The sequence below is a fragment of the Motacilla alba genome, chromosome 15, assembly GCF_015832195.1.
Source record: "Motacilla alba alba isolate MOTALB_02 chromosome 15, Motacilla_alba_V1.0_pri, whole genome shotgun sequence".
In the NCBI taxonomy this organism is placed as follows: Eukaryota; Metazoa; Chordata; class Aves; order Passeriformes; family Motacillidae; genus Motacilla; species Motacilla alba.
In genome coordinates, this window is record NC_052030.1 from 12,125,929 (window position 1) to 12,144,361 (window position 18,433).

At 50.9% G+C, this 18,433-nt stretch overlaps 1 protein-coding gene across 8 annotated transcripts in view; it reads right to left on the reverse strand.

Annotated features, from left to right (window-relative positions):
• NCOR2 (nuclear receptor corepressor 2) overlaps positions 1-18,167 on the reverse strand; it is a 229,912-nt gene extending 211,745 nt beyond the window's left edge. For 6 of the 8 annotated variants that reach the window (XM_038152377.1, XM_038152376.1, XM_038152375.1 and 3 more), the window contains exon 1: positions 17,936-18,167. The gene's annotated coding sequence lies outside the window, so the exon portion shown is untranslated. The remainder of the gene's footprint in view (positions 1-17,935) is intronic. The other 2 variants (XM_038152374.1, XM_038152380.1) reach the window with 1 other exon arrangement.
• Between the last annotated feature and the right edge of the window lie 266 nt (positions 18,168-18,433).

Genomic DNA, 18,433 nt, shown 5'->3' on the forward strand with positions numbered 1-18,433 from the left:
TTGGTGCTGAGCTGTCTCACACTAATGACCCCACAGCGGGATCTGGCAGGCAAAGGCAGCCCCCAGATCCAGCCAGTGCCGCTTGAGTTTCAGATGGTGCAGAACAGCACATTGATCCATTTATCGTCTCTGGGTTGCCATGGAGACCACAAGTCATTCCCCACCATCACCACCCCCCTGCAGACCCCCCCACTGCTCTTCAATTGATAGCTGGGCACTGGGGAAGCATTTGCAGCACCGTGGAAATTAAATCCACACCAGAGGAGCAGAGGATTCAGAGCTGACACAGCCAAGGGACCTCAGCTTGAGGCAGTCTGTCCTGCTCTCCCCCACCGAGCAAGGCCAAGCAACCAGGCACTCCAAGCCCGAGTATTATGGGAAATTAACAATAATAAAGTGGGATTTTAATGCCACTCCATGAGTTCCCCTCTGAGAGCTCTCACAAGGTAGCAGGGAGGAAAGACTTCTCTCTAAGTGCATGTGCCAAAACAGGCTTTAGCATATCCCAGAGGACATCTCCAGCAGGGCAAAGCACCAGGGAGCTCCCATCTCCCAACACCCAGCAGGACAGCAGGCTTCTGCTTCTCATACAGCAGACCCACTCATGAAGGATCACAGCTGACCCTTCACTGAAGGCAGCAGAGCATCAAGCAACTTGTGCACACTACAGGCAGCAGGATGAGAGTGGGTGGATCAAACTCCAGCCACCTGCTGCTGGAAAAACATCACTTCTTGGTCCGTGGAAGATACATGAGCCACCAACTCTGGGGGCAGCAGAGCAAGGCTTGAGCACATCCTGAAAGCCCACCCTTCAGATATACCTTCCCCAACCTCTCAGTCAGGAAACAAAGAAAATACTTGAACTGTTTTTGGGGCGAATTCCCAGTGGGGTGCACAACACCGGCTCCCCATACCTACCCAGCCCAGGCTCTGGCACCACAAAGCATTCAGGTGCTGTTCAGCACTGTCATTTACCAGAACCAGATAGCATCACATTTCCTTCCTCCCACCCCATGCTGGATGAAAAAACACCATCAAGACAACCTGAGAAAAATCTTTCAAACCGTAGTGCTTGGGATTTGGCTTTTAACTCCACACACAGCCACTCAAGCCAGTCACCTGCTCAGTGAAAAGAGCTGATCCCATGTAATTCCCTTGCATTTTAACAAAGGGCTGCTGTGCAAGGGCTGCACTTCTTAACAGCTCATTCCCTGCACACACCAGTGTGAAAACCTGGTGCTGGCTTTACCCCAGGCTCCAGAACTGGATTATGACAAGCACCTTTTAGGAGGCCAAAGGACAGAGGAAGAGCTGGTGTCACCAGCCCCCCCAGCATGGTGGGCTGCTGCCAGAGGAGCCCAGCAGCCAGAACCCACCCCAGGCACTGGAGCATGAGGACACAGGGCAGGTGGCAGAGCACAGAAAGGCAGCTGCAGGCTGAGAGCCTTCAGGGAAACTCAAGAAGCGTGGTGTAAATACTGTATGCGCCTGGAGCCAGAAAGCTCAGCGAGGGCTGTGTGTGGCATTTCCTGAAGGTTACCTCTAATAAGTGCTGTCAGCTTGCCAGCCTTCGACTGTCTGCTGAGTCCTTCTGTGGGAAGCACGGCCTCTGTGGCATTGTCACAATCTGTGACAGCAAGAGCTCAAAAAATAAAATTCCTCCCACGCGGCAAAGACAAAGCAGGTGTAGGACACTGGGGCAGGCAAACCCACTGTAAGCTGGCAGGGTGGAAAGGCTCCTCTCTTCTTGCTAACCCTGGTCACAGAGCTGCTTGCTGAGCACTGTGGATCTCCCGCTGCAGAGGGGGGGGCAGAGGCTGAGGGGCAGGTGAGCAGGTGGCCCAGGCTGTCCTGCTCTGCAGCCCTGCTGGGCACGCAGCTGCTCAGCCCGTCCAGCCCAGCCCAGCCCAGCCCGGCACGTCCAGCAGGATCAGCACTGCCATGCCCAGGCCGCTCTCCTCCTCCAGCAGTGGCTGGGGTGCTGCAGCAGCTCCCTCACCCCTGCAGAGGGCTGGGCACTGCATCCACCCCGTGCCAGAGGGGTCGGTCACACAGCCAGAGCACAGCAGTGCTCATTTGTCTGCATTCATTTTCTAGCTGCCGCCCAAGAGATTATCCTGGCCCTCCCCACTCATTTACTTTTTCCACTGGGAACAGACAGGGCATCCTCATCTATTCCTAGGCATTTTCTGTTCCCAGGGTAAAGTTTACTCACAGCTTTGGAGCCTTTCCAGCCTCACAGCCCACTGGTGAAGTGGATCTGCTCTCTGCTGTTCTTCAAATCACCTGCTGAGCTCATAACATAGGGGCTTGCAACCCAGCCACATGGCATCAATTTCTCCAGCAAGGACACCAATCTCTCCTGCAAAAGCAGAAAATGCCCACATCTCCTCTTGCTGAGCCCCTGCCTCAACCCCTTGTCTTTTTTTCAGAGGACAGCTCCAAATACAGCACTGGAAATAAATGTCAGTGGTAAGCAGACAGTACACAGCAGATAACAAACACTGCAGTTGTGAGCAGAGAACTCAGGAGATCTGTCATTCCAGTTTCCAGAAAAAAAAAAAAAAGCCACAGTTCAAGGCCTCTTTGGTTACGTAAACTTCATTTCCATGTCTTTTATCACTGATAAGATAAGCCATTGCTCAAGTTCAAGTTCTGTATCAAGTAAACCATGATAATCCTCTTAGGAATTCCCCGTGCCCCAGCTTGAACAGACCTGCAGAAAAGAGCTTAAGGGGTTGCCTGCAGCTTAAAAAAAGAAACACACAAGCACACAGCCACAGACTTATTTATAATGTAGGCAAATTTGGGGCCTAGTATAGAGCACTGGAGGCTTATGCAGCTCAGTCTGAATAAGGGATCTACTTCTGCCCTAGTTCATAAATGCTACAAGCTACTACTTGGTCATGCATCGCTCAGCTGAGCACCAGCCTGGAGATGATTGCCTTCCAAGGAGGATTTCTTGCAGCAATAGGAATCCAGAGGGTCAGACCCCAGAAGAAATTAAACTGATTCACAACCAGTCACACACACTCTGTCCTGGATTAGAGCAACAAGACTTTTCCAGGCAGCAGTATATTTTTTATTTATTACAGCACAGGATAATTTTATATCCTTTAATGCTGGCAGCAGAATTACAGTGATTTTAAGCAATTATTGCCCTGCTTCGGGTACAAGATGTTAAACTCACTAAGACCACCTCCTCCTGTACTTTACTGTCAAAACACCCAGATGCAAAACATCACTGTCTATATTTGTTAAGAGGATGATTTGATCCAATCTAGCAACTGACTATATTTACTAACCACTTAAATATGCACTCACACACCCCGCACTGCAACACAAAAGGCCATTTCATAAATATCTGATTGCAAGACAGATGACAGCAATAAGCAGGCACACAAACTCTTGCCCTCCTCTGTGCTGCTCATCATCAGGACACAAATTACCTGGGCCAGCAATTTCATCACAGCATCTTCCAGGGAACTGACTTAGCCTGAAGGCAACAAAGGCCAACATTTGAAGCTTTAATACTTTACTTCCCAGGGCTGCATCTGGCCACCCCCAGCGTGGCTCAGCAACGTGCAACCACTCGCTGCAAGGGCACAGCATTAAGCCCTTCTAAGCCCGTGGCTGCCAGAAGATCAAGGCACCAGGCAGTGGGTAACATCTGAAATTGGTGCTTAAAATGCAAATTTTCTTCAGGTCTAACTACTTCCTCAGCCAGCCCAACGGGCTCCAGCACCCACAACTGTTTCCTACACATTTCCAGCTACCGTGACTTTTATCCCTCTGATAGCCCCTCTCCATTAGGGTCTTTCGCACATCTCTCAGTATTTTATGACACTCAAACTAAAAGATGCAGCATATCAAACAAAACACATCCCTCTCCTTCCCACCAGCAGCTTCAAGATCCTTCAGCACTGACTGACAACCCACAATATTGTGGGAAAGGCTGTTTTCAGATCAGCTGCTGGAAAAGCTCTTCCAAGGTAGCAGCTGAATTCAAATCACACACCAATTAGCTCAGGGGGATTTGTATGTTTTTCTTTCAGGAAACCTATTTGAAAACAAAACAAAGAGGAAAAAAAATTGTTTAAATCTCATTAAAACATCTCAAACTGTGTCACAAGCATGCCACATTGTCTATTGAAGAAAACAGGGGCAGCTTTAACTAGTTTCACCTCACCAGACGGAATTTTGTCCTTTAAACCCACTTGCTGTGTCCCCCCACCTCCAAGCAGATAACACAGAGGTCCAGAGCAGCTGCAGACCTGCTCAGCATCACGCAGCAAGTAAACCACAGTGCCAAACTGCCTGGGTCTGTCCCATATCTTTCCCACAAGATGAGGTTTTCCACCCCACTCCCCTCAGGTTTTCGCCTCCCGCCTCAAGGCCACATGCAGATGACCGTGCTTTTTCTGAAGCCAGTGCCAATGAGGCCACAGCATTCGTTATCCAGCAGGATAATGACAGAGTGCAATTCAGTCAACAGCAAATCCTCCCCAGGGAGATGCCCTCTGACCCTCCCTGAGCTGGGGGATGAACGCAGACAGCCAGATCTCAGACAGGCGGCAGGGCTGAGTGAATAATTCCTAATGAATCCTTTCATCTCTTCTTTTGTTTTGAGGAAGGGAGGGAGGGGGTGAAAGGAAATAGTTTGGTACTATCCACCAGCAGAAAATTATTTTCCAGAGCTACCCCAAATCACTGTCATCTGAACAACATTTTTCATGGCTTCTGCACAGTACGTGGGCACAGAACACAGGCTGCTCTCTGCAGAGAAGCCCCTCGTGCAGACAGCCAGTCTGGGAGAGGGGAGCAACAGCCAAAGACACAGCAAGAGCAGGGATGCTGCTGGAAGCCCCACTTAAAATCACCCTCAGGCAGGCAATTGAGAGTTAATATCCACTCAAACCACATTTTTGCCAACAAAATTCAGTTCCACTGACACATCAGCAAATGCACGAAGGACAAGTTCATGAAATGAGGTCCACAGAAAGCCAGGATCTTACCTCTCTCCACATGCCACTAAGACCTCACTATCAATTTTCTCTCATTTTCCAAGCCACAAGCTGTAAGGATAACAAGGATGTGATAAAAGCAGATTCATTTTTTTTCCCCAACAAAAAGAAGCAATTCTCATTTCTCCAGAGTGAATTCAGCTGTAGAATTCAGTTTAGCAGCATCTGCTGAACGCTCCGTGTCACCCAGAGGTACCACAGTAAACAAGGGTGGAGAAACAACTCCCAGCTCTGAGATCTCAGAGCTGCTTCACAAGCTTTTAGTCATTCATGCAGCACCCTGGTCCATGGGCACTTGTCCTCAACACTTTTAGCCTTGCAGTTTTTATCCCCATCTCTCAACTGGTCCCAAAATCAGCCATGTCCGAAGCAGCCACTTCCAGCTGCAGCAGCGTTTACAGGGATTTACCCTCGGCAGCTTGTGGGTTATACTGGGAACAGAAATCACAGGGAAGGACCACGGTGGTGAGATGCTCCCAGCCCCATTCCCAGACAAATGAACTGACATGAACCTGCACACTTCAACAGAGCTTGGCTCGTGTATTTATATAGATGCCAAATCCCAGGGCTATCAATGACAATCTCTTCCCCAGTAAAACCTGATTACAGTGCTGGACTCTCTAAAGCCCCCCCAGCCACCTCAGACACCACGGGGAGCAGGCAGCAAACCCCTCCAGGTGTCCTGCACAGCAGGGGCTGCAATGCCAATGATTAAGCAAATCTTCAAAGGAAAAAAAACAAGAGTCCTGGTCAATGACTGACCAGTGTAATAGCTCAGGCTACTATCATGTGCTCTTCTCACACCACATTTGTTTGCTGGGCTGCCCAAGAGGTTTCCAAAGGTCAAACACGAGGTCATCAGCTTTGCTGAAAAATATAAAAAGCTGGAACTGCAAGTAAGGAAGGTCCCAGTACTTACAATTAAGGCTAAAAAAGACATAAAAATGCAAATCCTTTAAGTTTAAACATACCAGAGGCAGCATCAAAAAGGAGAAGAAAAAAAAAAAGAAAAAGGATTTTATGGTTTTTGAAGATCAGACCTTCGCAATATTTAGTAATCCACAAAAAATTCTGACCAGCCTCAAGGACCAAGAGTGGCTGTGGAAAGCAAAACCTTGCTTTCAGGCTATTTTGAGAAGCACTCACAAGGTTTATCCCAGAAACTGCTTTCTGCCTACTCAGATTTCTCAACTGAGCCAATCACATGGTGTTTCGATGGACTGCTGGAGACACTTGAGAATAGCAGAGCTGCCTGCTGCTATCTGCCTGGCACAGGGTGGTTTTTAATTGAGGCTGAACTCTTAAGTCCCTGCTGCAGTCTGCAGCTCCAATCACTGAAATAATAATTAAACCCAGGAGAAACAGTGCAAAGCAGCAATGCCTTTAGCTAGTACATTAAGATGAGGGGACCTGAAGATGGGCACAGACATCTCCAGGATGTGCTGGTTTGTTTCAAGCCTGAGGATTTCACAGATTTTTAAACAGAAAGTCAGGGTGGCAGAGATCCTGCAGTACAGAAACAGCAGAGATGCAGGAAAGCATCCACTTTAACCTCACTCAGTCCAAGGAAGAAATCAGAGCAAGTTTTTGCCATCTGAGTTTGGGACCTTCCTTCCATGGGAATCTGAGAGATTACCCAGAGAGGGGAATGCAGAGTAAGAGATGCAGCCAAGACATCAGACTGGTTTGAGCCACCCTCCCCAGTTCAAATTAAGAAACCTGTGAAAGAAACCTGTGAAAGAAACCACTCTGAAAAAGTCTGTGCTGGCTGTGGAGGTTGCTGGCGGATCAGACAACACAAGTTCAGCTCTGAAATCCGAGGGGAGAGACAGCCTGGAAACGACTCTCCATTAGGTTAATTAGTCAAGTTTGATGTATCCAAGTCGGTTACCATGGCCACAGGAACTGAAGAGTAATGCTTTACACAGATTTCCTTGTGTGGGACTGGGGACGGGGGAGCTCATCCAGCCCCTCCAGGCCCCCTGGGCAGGCAGGGAGGAAGGAACTTGCCACCCCGGGCTCCGTGCCAGCCTCTGGGCTGGGCTGCTCACAAACCCTTTACTGGAACTGCTCCCTGTCCATAAGGCTGCTAAAAATAGCACCCGAGCCCAACCAGGTTAATGACACATCAAGAAGATGCATTTGCACATAAAAATAAACAGAATGCATGCGAGAGCTACCCTCCACCTGGCTTTTGGTTGGCTGGTTTTGAGTGGGGAGAAAAATCAAAAAGCTGCTCTGTTTTCTCTTAAAAATTCAATGCCTATCTGTCAAAGAAGTGACAGGAAGCTGTCCATCTCTCCAAACTCTATGCCAAATGCAGCTGAAGCTTGTCTGTCAATTTCAGAGCCTGGAAAGAGACCACAGCATATTATAAACAAACAAACAAACATTTTAAGTGTCATTAGTTACGTTATGATCAACATCATGTCAGTTGCTTACAACTCTACTCTGCAGCAAACACTCACCCAAGCAGCAGCACGCATGAGGAAAATCTACTGCAACTCCAGGAACAGCAGCAGATTTAGAAAAGAGTGGGAGAGGAAAAGCGATTTGTAATTCAGCAAGGCTGCTGTGGCAGAGCAGGTTTAAACTCCCTCGAGAAAAGGACCCTCCTCTCACTCTCTGTTCACCAGGTGCCTCGCTGAGCCAGGACTGACGCCTGCAGAAGCTGCCACACAGCACAGAGGATGGCTTCTGCCCAACTCTGCTCTTCACCAGCTGGCCCTGGCCATGCAGGGCCACAGCACAACAGCACGGAGCACTTGGGTCTCCTGGGTGCACAAGCAAGACTCCAGGAACAAAGGTCCAGCAGCCAGCACAAGGCAGCAACAATGTGAAAAACCCAAGCCTGCCGCAGAGGAACATTCTCAATCACCACTCCCAACCAAGCACTTCATTTCCAGCTCACAGGAAAGGAGCAAATGCCACAGAGCACGGCAGAAATGACTGGACTGCTACAGCAGTGCCTGAGCTTGACCCCGAGCTGAAACTGCTGCAGGAACAGCAACAGAATGCTACCTGAGTGTCTCTGTCACCTGTTCAAAATTGATTGGTGAGTCCCACGCTTGAGAGAGACGTGGCATGCCTGCAAACAGGGCTGTGCACAAGTTTGGGGAGAATATTTCCCCTCTTAGAAAGGAATTTCAGTCCTGTGGAATTTACTCCCGCAAAAGAAAGGCTTGGAGCACAGCCAGGTTGTGTAAAGTACAGCCACTCATGATTTCAGGCCCTGTGTCCCCTGGCTCCACATCGTCCTTGCAGCACCCATACTTTGAAGTGACTTAAACAAAACCATGACTGCTTGGTGAAGACATTCACTCAGCTACTCAGGTCAAAAATAACAGGAGAGAAGCACTGTGACAGGAACACGCTGAGAGGCAGGGAGGTGGCAAACTCCTTCAACCAGCACTACAGCCACAGTCCCCCAATTTCAGAAAGAACAGCTTAAAGTGAGCTAGATGCTGTGGAAAGGGGAGCAGGAACCACCCCGTTTGACAGCCCCAACCCCACCAAGAGTTACAAGCAGCCCCACCTTTCTCCATAGGTTAATGTTCAGCTGTCAGCTTCCCCCCATCTCTGCACATGCCATTAATAGTTGCTCATACACATTTCTCTGTTACACTTACCAAAAAAATGGGAGATGGCCGTGTGACAGGAGCACAGAACATGGAGAACACCATCCCCTTCTGTAACTAACTGTTCTGCCCTCTCAACACACACCAAATTGACTTGGCAAGGCTGCAAGGTGAAGCTGCTGTATTTATTACTTATTTACACATTTTTTTCCTGCTGCTTAAGAGGCTTCATAAAGCAGATTGCAAATGGCCAAGACAGCACAGGCACATTTTCAAGTTTTGCATAAACTGCAATGAGTGAAGAATAGCAGGGATAGCAGCATTCCTAGCTGTGTCCTTTACAACAGATATTTCAGCCTCAGTTACCTAAGAATTAATTGGCAAAATACTCAAGAAGTTCATAAAGGCAAGTGTGAACACTCACTTATTTCTGGCTACGGCCTTCTTACCCTAGGGATCAGCCTCTGAAACCAAAATCAGTATGTGCAGGCTGGCTGATCAGAAGGCAGGGGAGTGCCTGTGCTAGCCAAACACCTTTTGTGCCTGGAGCAGCAGCCGGGTGAGTCCAGGCTGAGGAGTCGTGCACGGACACGCTGTTCCTGGAGCAGCCAGGGGCCTGACTCTGCACCCATCTTCCAACTCAGCCAAAGGTTCAAGGTGTTTCCGCATGAAACAAGGAACTAGAGCGAGGCAAACACAATAATACATTGTGTGGGGACTGAAACCTCCTGCTGAGGAGAAATCCACAGACGTTTAAAAAGCGCAACCGAGCAAAATGCAGAAAAAAATAAGACACAGATGGAGCTTAAAGCTCTCGCCTCGTTGAGCCAGACCAAAACTCACTCCGCCTTTGGCAGGGGAAACAGGAGCAACCAGGGTGCTTGTGTCTGCCTCTGCAGCACGACTCCTCCACCTCAGGGCAAAGCAAATTCCCCATTTCTCAGCCTTCTCTGCTGTTGGCAGAGTTTAAGGACGTTCACAGAAGCGCGTTAGATTTCACGAGCACCAGTCTCGGTGGAGAAGATGCAAACCTCAGCTCCGCACAGTGAGAGAGATAAAATAAAAACACAACCCTTAAGGTACATGCTGACTTCTCTCTTTACTTCTGTTTCATAATGCTGGAGAAAACCCAAAACCCTGCAGTGTTTCTCACTCCAACACCACACAGCCCTCAGGAACGCTGCTGGCAGCTGGCTGGGTTCGGGACCAAAACCACAGCAGCTCTTTATGTGCATCTCAAGACACGTAGACATCAAAAGCCAAAAAAAAAAAAAGAAAAGAAAAAAAATCCCACCCCAACAATTTTTAAGTAGCAACCCTGTCAAGATATCAAAGTAAAGCCAAAACTAAAACCTACAAATGAAGCAAAAAAATAGAGAGGAAGAAGAAAAAAAGGGCTGGCTGACACCTCCTATACATGCTGCCAGCAGGATCATTTGCTCCAAAAATAAGGATGCTCAACACATCTTAACTGATGACATGACAACTGCTTCACGTCCCAACACCGAAGTTGCAGAAAAACCTCTGAATACCCAGTGCCTTGCAGCTCAGTGCAAAAACAAGCACTCTACTCACTCAGAGCAAGCAACAGACACCGTTGTGCTGCTCCTCAGAAAGATTCTCAGCTCTTCATTTCCACTCAAGCATCCACTCGGGCTGCAGAGAAGCATTTTACCCCTCCGCCCTTTGCCAGTCACGCTCAGCAGCTCCAGCCACAAGGCTGCAGCTGAGCTGGCTGCCCAGGTGCCTGTGCCCACAGCATGCAAAAATGTCTCAACTGTAGCTCTGGATCCCAAAAAACTCTGCAGAGCAAGAGCACAAAGGAAGAGCGGACTCCAGGTTCCCCCCAGACAGCAGCAACCTCCTGCAGAGCCTGGATATGCTCAGGCTGCCTCAGCAGCACCTCCTGAATAAGAGACATTTAAGACTAGAAAGCCTTCAATAAGAATTCTGAAGGCTTTTTCCACTGCCAGTCCAGAGAGTTTTCCCTAAACACTGAACACACAGATTCCTGTAACGCAGACTTTGCTGCATTTTATTTCTTTGACAGTTTTTAATCACCTCTGGTCTAGCATTTGGAAATTATTATTCACACACACAACAGGAACAAGGCTGCAGGGAAACATGAATTTCAGCGGCCTGCCTGGTTTTGTCTGTGGACACCACCTCACATATTACCAAATCAAAACAAGCCGGCCAACTTGAGCGTGAGGGGGAAATGAAAGGGCAGACTGGTGACCTAGAAATGAAGCTGACACTCTGGCATGAGCTTGAAACTCTGCAGCAAAGGGGAAAAAAAAAAAAAAAAAGCTGCAACTGCTTTCAAGATGGAGCTTGAAAAGTTTATTAATGGAATTATATGATGTGGTAACCACAGAAAAGCAAGGACTTGATCAAGGAAGTTTTTCCAATAGGAAAGAGTCATCCCCTTCACTAAACACAAGAAACAAAGAGGGGACGCACTTATTTAAGGTTCAGATGCTGTAAAAACACCCCAATCAAACCACTGGAGAAACTTCCTGAGCACAAAGTTCTGGTACCAAACACCACTGCTCTGACAGCCAGCCAAGATTTACACACCACAGCGTGTCACAAACTGCATGATGGTAAGGGCATGGGCTTGAGGAGGCAGTAGACAAAGCGGGAGGGCTTCAAGCAGTGACCAGGAACGCCACAGTCTCAGCACTGATCCAACGCAAACTCACCCTGCCGGGTGTAATTGGTTCAGAGAGGGTGTTCACAAGCTACCTCTGTTCCAGCAAGTCTCAGGCTTGAGCGAGTAATGTCCACATCAGCAGCATGAACTGCCACAGGGCCCGCACCGCCCTCGGCAAGGCTGGCAGAGAGGCCTCCACGGGCCAACATCCTGCCCAGACGCTGCATGCACCATCAGGTAATCCAGTAAAAATCACCGGGGACTCACAGCCTCCCAAAACCAGCTCCTTGCAACATCAGAGCGAGGAGATCACGCGGCCTGGGCAGTAAACACTTCCACAGAAGGCTTCTGCTGCAAGAGCCAGGTGCTGCCACTGATAAACCGCGTGCTCAGCAGGGTTTCTGCAGCGCTGCAGGTAGGGGTTTGAGAGGTTTGCAGAGGCCAAAGACTGAGCTATTTATGAAGTGATCAAGCACCATGCAGCTGAGATCTGGTCTTATAAAAATTTAGCCGCTGGAGTAATTTTATAAGGTTTTAAAATATTTTCAGAAGAAAGCCAACTTTCCATTGTTTGCCACAGCTTGTTAGAAGCCCACACATCCCGCAGCGTGGAGGAAAAGACACCCTCCACCCTCTCCAGCCAGCGCCGCACGGCTGGAGGCACAGGCAGATTTTCAGAAAGCTCGACTTTGCCTGTCATCCTACTCAGCAATTCAATTCTCCCACCACAGCCCACGGACACCCAAGCACGGGGCTCTGTCCTTCACCGTGCTCTGCTGCAATAATCAGGCCCCAGCTCTTTACACAACCACCTAAGCCTCCAGACCTCGCAATTAAACACTCCCTGAGGAGGATGAAACCTGCCCACCTGGGAGGCAGCAAGTCCTCAGGGGCTGAACACAGACGATGGGATGATCTGCACCAGGAACCTTCCCAAATCCTGTCATCCTCCACCCACGGGCTGACACATTTCTTTCCTTCTGCCTTCTTCAACACAGAGACAAGGAAGAGCACACTGCAAAGTACTCTCCTGCCCTAACACGCACAGGACAAACCCAAGCTGTGTTGCTTAAGAAGCTGGTAGGCAACATTCAGGTATCAGCACAGAGCACCAGCCAGAGCCTGCAGAAAACACAGTTTAGAGGACGCAGAGGTCCCAAAAAGTACGTGATAGATGGTCACGGCACTGAAGTATTTATTCAGTTTACAGCCAGTTCCCTGAGCAGGCAGAGAGAAGCACACCCAACTGGAAGAGTTAACTTCCCACACGTTTGGCCAAAACCTGCATTTCTGGGCACCGCCGCTCTGTCCAGTGTTACGCCAGGGAAACAATGCTAAATAAAGATTACGCGGAGTGGTATTATGTAAATAATTCTCTTCCACAATGAAAGGATAAACCTAGACTGCCTGGTTAGTTATTAACCCAGGAGCCAGCGCTGCAGAGAGGAAATCCTGCCGGCTCTGCCTCCCTCCCTGACACACGCACCACCCACCCAGAGAGCCAGAGCCAGGCCTGCAGCCTCCAGAGACAATACCAACAGCATCCCGGCCTCCCTGCATGCTGACACTCTCCCTCAGATCACTTCCCACAGGAGGAAACTATTTGGACCCCACCACACTGTCTCCTCCCAGGGCAACCCCGCTCCCGGCCTCATCACTGCTGCCAATGCTCAGCTTGGCCCCCTTCCTCCTCCTCCTCATCCTCCTCTCACCATCACTCCAGGACATGAAGGGTTCCCTGGGCTATGAAGGGAAGACATTCCTCGATACATCCCTCCTCTTGAAGGCCTTCCCTTCCCCTCGCAGCTGAACCCACTGGAGCCTGCCTTTGCTTGCACATCTTCTTCTGCCCAGAATAACTTACTCGACCTTTCTGCCTCCATTTCTCCCTGCAACCTTCCTCCTGGCTTGGCCTCACGTCTGAATGCTTTATGTTTGTCGTACGATTTTAAATCTGTCAGCAATTCATCCATCTGCCACCTCCTGGGTTTTTAATGCCGCAGAACGTTCTGGGATACAGCCTCGCATAAACCTCTTGCTGGAAAATTAAGCTGTACCTCATTCAGAAACCAAACTGGCTTTGAGATCATTTCTTTCCAAGGTGCTGGGCTATTTCAAAGACTGGCTTCTTCCCTACAGCGAGCAGAAAAGCCATGATGCTATCCGGTCTAAAATAAACATTATGGGAGCAGCGATAAGGGGAAATATTTCAGCTGACTAAGAGCAATGCGGGTTCAAATCCAAGCGTAAGCTGATATTGCTTATAATTTGTTCCCAAGCCAAAAACACAGACTGGGAGTGAAAAAAATGGAAGGCATTAAACAACAAGCAGCGCACTCAGCGACTCTGAAAAACTTCAGCATTTCCATTTACGTTATTATTTTTTTAAATAACCTTCAGTTTCACGGATCATAAAGTTAATTTGGAGTAACTTCCCTTCTCTGTAACTAGACAAAGCTGCTATCCTTTACATTCATTAATGTTTGCTCAGTGCTCCGCAGCTATAAAGAGAGCACTAACCATTATCAGCATCCTCCATGCACCCAGCAGGCACATAACCACTGCCGTGCTCTCCCTGTCCCCTCCCCGTGCCCCAGATCCCCTCCAGCTCTGGCACTGTGGTCCACAATCACAATCATGGACAACCACCTCCATCTTCACTGCCTTTCTTCCAGTGCCAGGCACCTCTCCCCTGCAGGCAGGGCTCCTCTCTGGGCCTCTCCGGCCAGATTCAGATCATCAGCAATCAGTGCCTCCTCACCTGCCCACCCGCAGCCGGGTCCCATTTCTCAGCTTCACACAGTGAAGGTGGCAGGGGGGATGCTACCGTGTGAGCACTGCCTGCTCACCAGAAACATCCCCTCCTGGGACACCCTGCTCACCTTTAGCAGGAACAGTCCACACCCCAGAGAGACTCCAGCTGCCAAAGGCAGGTTGGCAGGAACAGAGAACTGGTGGCCTCAAGAAGGGAAGTGACACGTAGGGTGGGCAGCAGGACTGGGGGTGCAGCCCAGATTTCTCAATTCCCAGTACAGCCCCGCAGCTGCCTTGTGCTCAGGTCAGGGATCACTTCCCAAAACTGACGAATCACTCATTTCCTTCTGCTCTTCTGTCCTCCTTCCCTTCCTGCCAGATCCATCCCTCACTCTGATCAAGCTTCTACAGGCATTTTCGTGCTTTCTGTTCTGGACCTCCGGCTCCCTCTTCAATCTTCTTTTTGAGAAAGCATCTCTGCTGTAGTCATGCTCATTAAATGATACACATTTCCATTTTCTACTGCAACGCAAAGATCTATCCCTTGACATCACAGGGCAAATCAGAGACCTCAACACCTGTGTGCCAGCACAAACCCAGCCATAAATAGCAATTCTCTGCTGCTTCCTATGTCGATACACAGCAAGAGCCTTCAAAGCCATGCAGGAGCCTGTGCCACAGCAGCCTCGATGAGAATCCATGACCTCACGATGCCCAAATCCTTAAGCAGCTGCAAAAGCCTCAGTCACTAATCAGAGAGGCGACTGGGTGCTGCTATACCTCATTTCCAGCTCCATTAGAGCTGACCCTGCTCTCCACTGAAAACTCTCAGCGAAGACTAAAGCGAGCCACGGCTCCTAAAAACGCAGCTGCACAAAAATAACAGTGCTCCAAAGAACACACTGGCCTGGATTCCCATCCTTGTGCACCCCTGCAGCCAAGCCCATGGTCTGAATTCGGGGACCACCGCTCAGAGGCACAAAACCCAGGGGGAACCAGCACTTTGCCACTGGGAATAACGAGTCCTCACACTGAACAAGCAAAGCACTCATGGAGAAAGAGACTCTTCACCAGCTCTCCAGCAGACTTGCTCTGACACATTGAACTTCACGTAACCCCACCAGCCTCAGTTTTCTGACTTGTGAAGTGATCTGGTCCAAATGAGACACTGGGTTAGGGATGGGGAGTACTGCACTAGGCTCTCCTCCAACCCATTCCCCTTCACGACTGCTCAAATCAGGCACCCAAAACTCACCTCTGAAGTTACCGATTTAATTCTCCTTTTGTACCCACTCATCTAGAAACTGACAAGACTGTAACTTTCCTCCCCCCACAGGGACACGAGGATGATGATATCGCAGGCACATAAATTATTGCTGGGTTCAAACAGGCTTCTCCCAGGACGAGCAGACTGCAAAAAGGACTGTATTGCAGCAGAGGCCACTAAAAACCAGACCCAGGAACACTGGGAGCCATCAAGGGGGACAAATAATTCACAGCCACGTCACAAAAGATGAAGATATCTCCCATGACCCAATTCCAGCCAGCGCAGTCCAGAGCTGCCGTGGAGATGAGACAGGGAGCTCTCAACACGTGCAGCTATCAGCACAGCTGCATGCACACCATCGCTGCCAATCACAACAAAACTGCCTTCACCAGACTGCATCTCCTAATTACAAGATGTGAACACGGCCTGAACCAAACCCTCCTTGGATTCAGCACAGGATGGCTCCAGGGATTAGTACAACCTCCACTGGAGGCAGCTTGGTTCAAATCCAACCACAGCCATTAGCAAGTGAAAAGTACTGCCAAGCAGCAGCTGGCTGGTGGCTTGCACCAAACAAGTTTATGGTTGCAGTGCGGATCCTGTCGCAAAAAAATGCCAGTCACCTCCCCGGAGCTCCAAGGTGCGAAGGCAGAGGCACCCACCTGCTTCTCCCGTGCGGGAGATGCTGATGTGGGAGGTGTTCCCATACGGGCCCAGGAGCAGCCCCGCAGAGCCAGCCCTGACCTCCGCAGGGGTTTCAGAACCAGGTATGTTTTGCAACTTGGCAGAAACAGACAGCTAAGTAACAGAAACCACCACCCACATGAAGCCAGAAGAACAAAGTACCAGTGTTTTCCTGCCCCAGACATGTGCGTGCCCCATCTCCTCTCTCACACCAAAAATAGCTTCTACTTTTTCCCTTTTGGCAACAACAAACCGAGGTTTGAGTGCATTTGCTTTCAATAAATTAAACACGTTTTGCAAGAGTCTCTCTCACAGCAAAACTTACTCAACTAAAGTTATAAAATATTGGTCACAGGCAAAACTTCCCTCCTGTGGCACCGTGGGACTCAACCCCAACATACTCTTCGAGCCTTGCTCACTGAATTCCTCACCCAAGGCACAAGTCCTGCACAGCGGGCAGACCCAGGCACACAGGAGGTTTGAGCTAAATCCCAAAGTCACCCAACATCAGCAATGAAGAGAATTAAGAACTATTTGATTACAACCATCCCGGAATACACAGCTTCACTAGAGCCCTTGAAGAGTTTTGTCACCACTTCCAGAAGAGAGGGAAATGCTCACCCAGTTGTCCCAACTCACACTGGCTCCCTTTATGAATCAGTAGTAGTACCAAGCGTTTATCAGTAAAGCACACGGCAAACTTCAACTTACCCTTGCTGATAAAACCCCTACACTAAATGGAAAAACTCTCACCCCACACGACCAAGGAATACCAGTGGAACAATATCACATCCACCAAACTGATTAAAAACACCAGATTCAGCAAAACCCTGACGGTTTTCAGGCATCCAGAGCGCCAACCTTTGCTTCACGGGAATACTGAGGGAGAGGTCACCGCAAGAGTTCAAACCATAAACGCCTGTGAACCAAGGGGTTAGGAAACACCCACTGCACACATCACCTCCAGCAGCACTGTCCTCTCCCGCACATTCCTGAGCTGACCCAAAACACAAAGTTCAGGGAGCAGACGCAGCCTCGGGCGCAGGCAGCAGTGCCTGCAGGCGTGCTGGGCTTGCAGGGGTTCAAAGCGCTGCGGGCAGGGATGGCTTTGTTGGGTCAACACGGCCCCGGGCAGCCCCAGCCCGAGTCCTGCAGGTTTTGCTGCTTCAGTGGTGTTGGCAGCAGCCCACATGGCAGGCAGCTGCCTGCACCCACTGCAGCCTGCTCTTTGTGCATTGTCAGGGCAAGGGAGCAGGAGGAAGGGCCGAGGGAGAAGAGGGAACAGGAAATTATAAGAACCAACAGAAAAAAAAAAAAAAAAAAAAAAACCAAAACAACCAGCGATCACTCCAGAGACCTCAGCTGGGGTTCAGAGAAACGTGCACTTGTTGCCTGCAGACACCCAGCTCAGTTTCCTCCCGTAAATATTTACACGGGAACAGCACACGGCCCGAGGAGCCGGCCCTGCAGCTCGCGTCGTGGCCGGGAGCCGGCCGTGCCCCGCGCCCGGCACGGCTGCGGGAGCGGCGCCGCTCCCGGTGCCCCTCATTCATTGCCCCGGCTGGGGGCCAGCGCCAACCCACCGGCCCCCGACGTGCGGGGGGCGAGAGCCGCAAAACACAGCGCGATTGAACGCAGGAGAGGAAAAGAAGAGGAAAGGGGGTAAAGAAAGGGCCTTGGGTGCCCCCAGCCCGCAGGGGGGTGTCCCCGCCAGTCTGCCAAGTGCGGGGCTCCCCCGCGCTCCCGAACCCGCCGCGTTCCCTTGAGGCCAAAACCAGCAAAACCAACAGGAAAAAAAAAAATATAATAAGAGAAAGTTTCTCCCCGGCGAGCAGCTCCCGTGGCACATTTTCATTTTTACGTAACGCGGCCGCCTTTCCCCCACCTGCGGGGAGCGGAGCGGCCCCCTCAGCCCGGCCCGCCCGCACCCCGGCACCGGGGGCTCCCCCGGGGCTCCCCCCTCCCGACTTACCTAATCCCGCCGGCAGCTGCCGCCCCCCATCGCCGCCGCCGCTCCCCTTCAGCGGCCGGCGGGGCAGCGCTGGGCGCGGGGACGCGGCCCCGCCATCTGCGCCGTGTTTATAAATCCAGAGCCATGGGGCTGCGAGCCGCGCCGCCCGCTCCTCCGCCCGTCCGTCCGTCCGTCCGTGGGGCCGGGCCGCCCCTCGCCGCAGCGCCGGCCCCGCAGCGCCCAGCCCAGCCCAGCCCTGCCCTGCCCAGCCCTGCCCGCCCCGGCGCGGCGGGAGGCGGCGGTCGGTGGCTCGGTCGGTGTCTCGGTCGGTCCCTGAGGCCGCCCTGCAGCCGGCCGGGCGGGGCGGGGCGGAGCGGGGCCGCGCCGCCCGCGCGCGTTAAAGGGGCCGCGTGCGCCCGCGCCGCCGAGCGCCCGGCGGGACCCGCGGAGCGCGACAGCGACGGCACCCTGTCACCGACGGCACCCTGTCACCGACGGCACCCCGCCACCGACTGCACC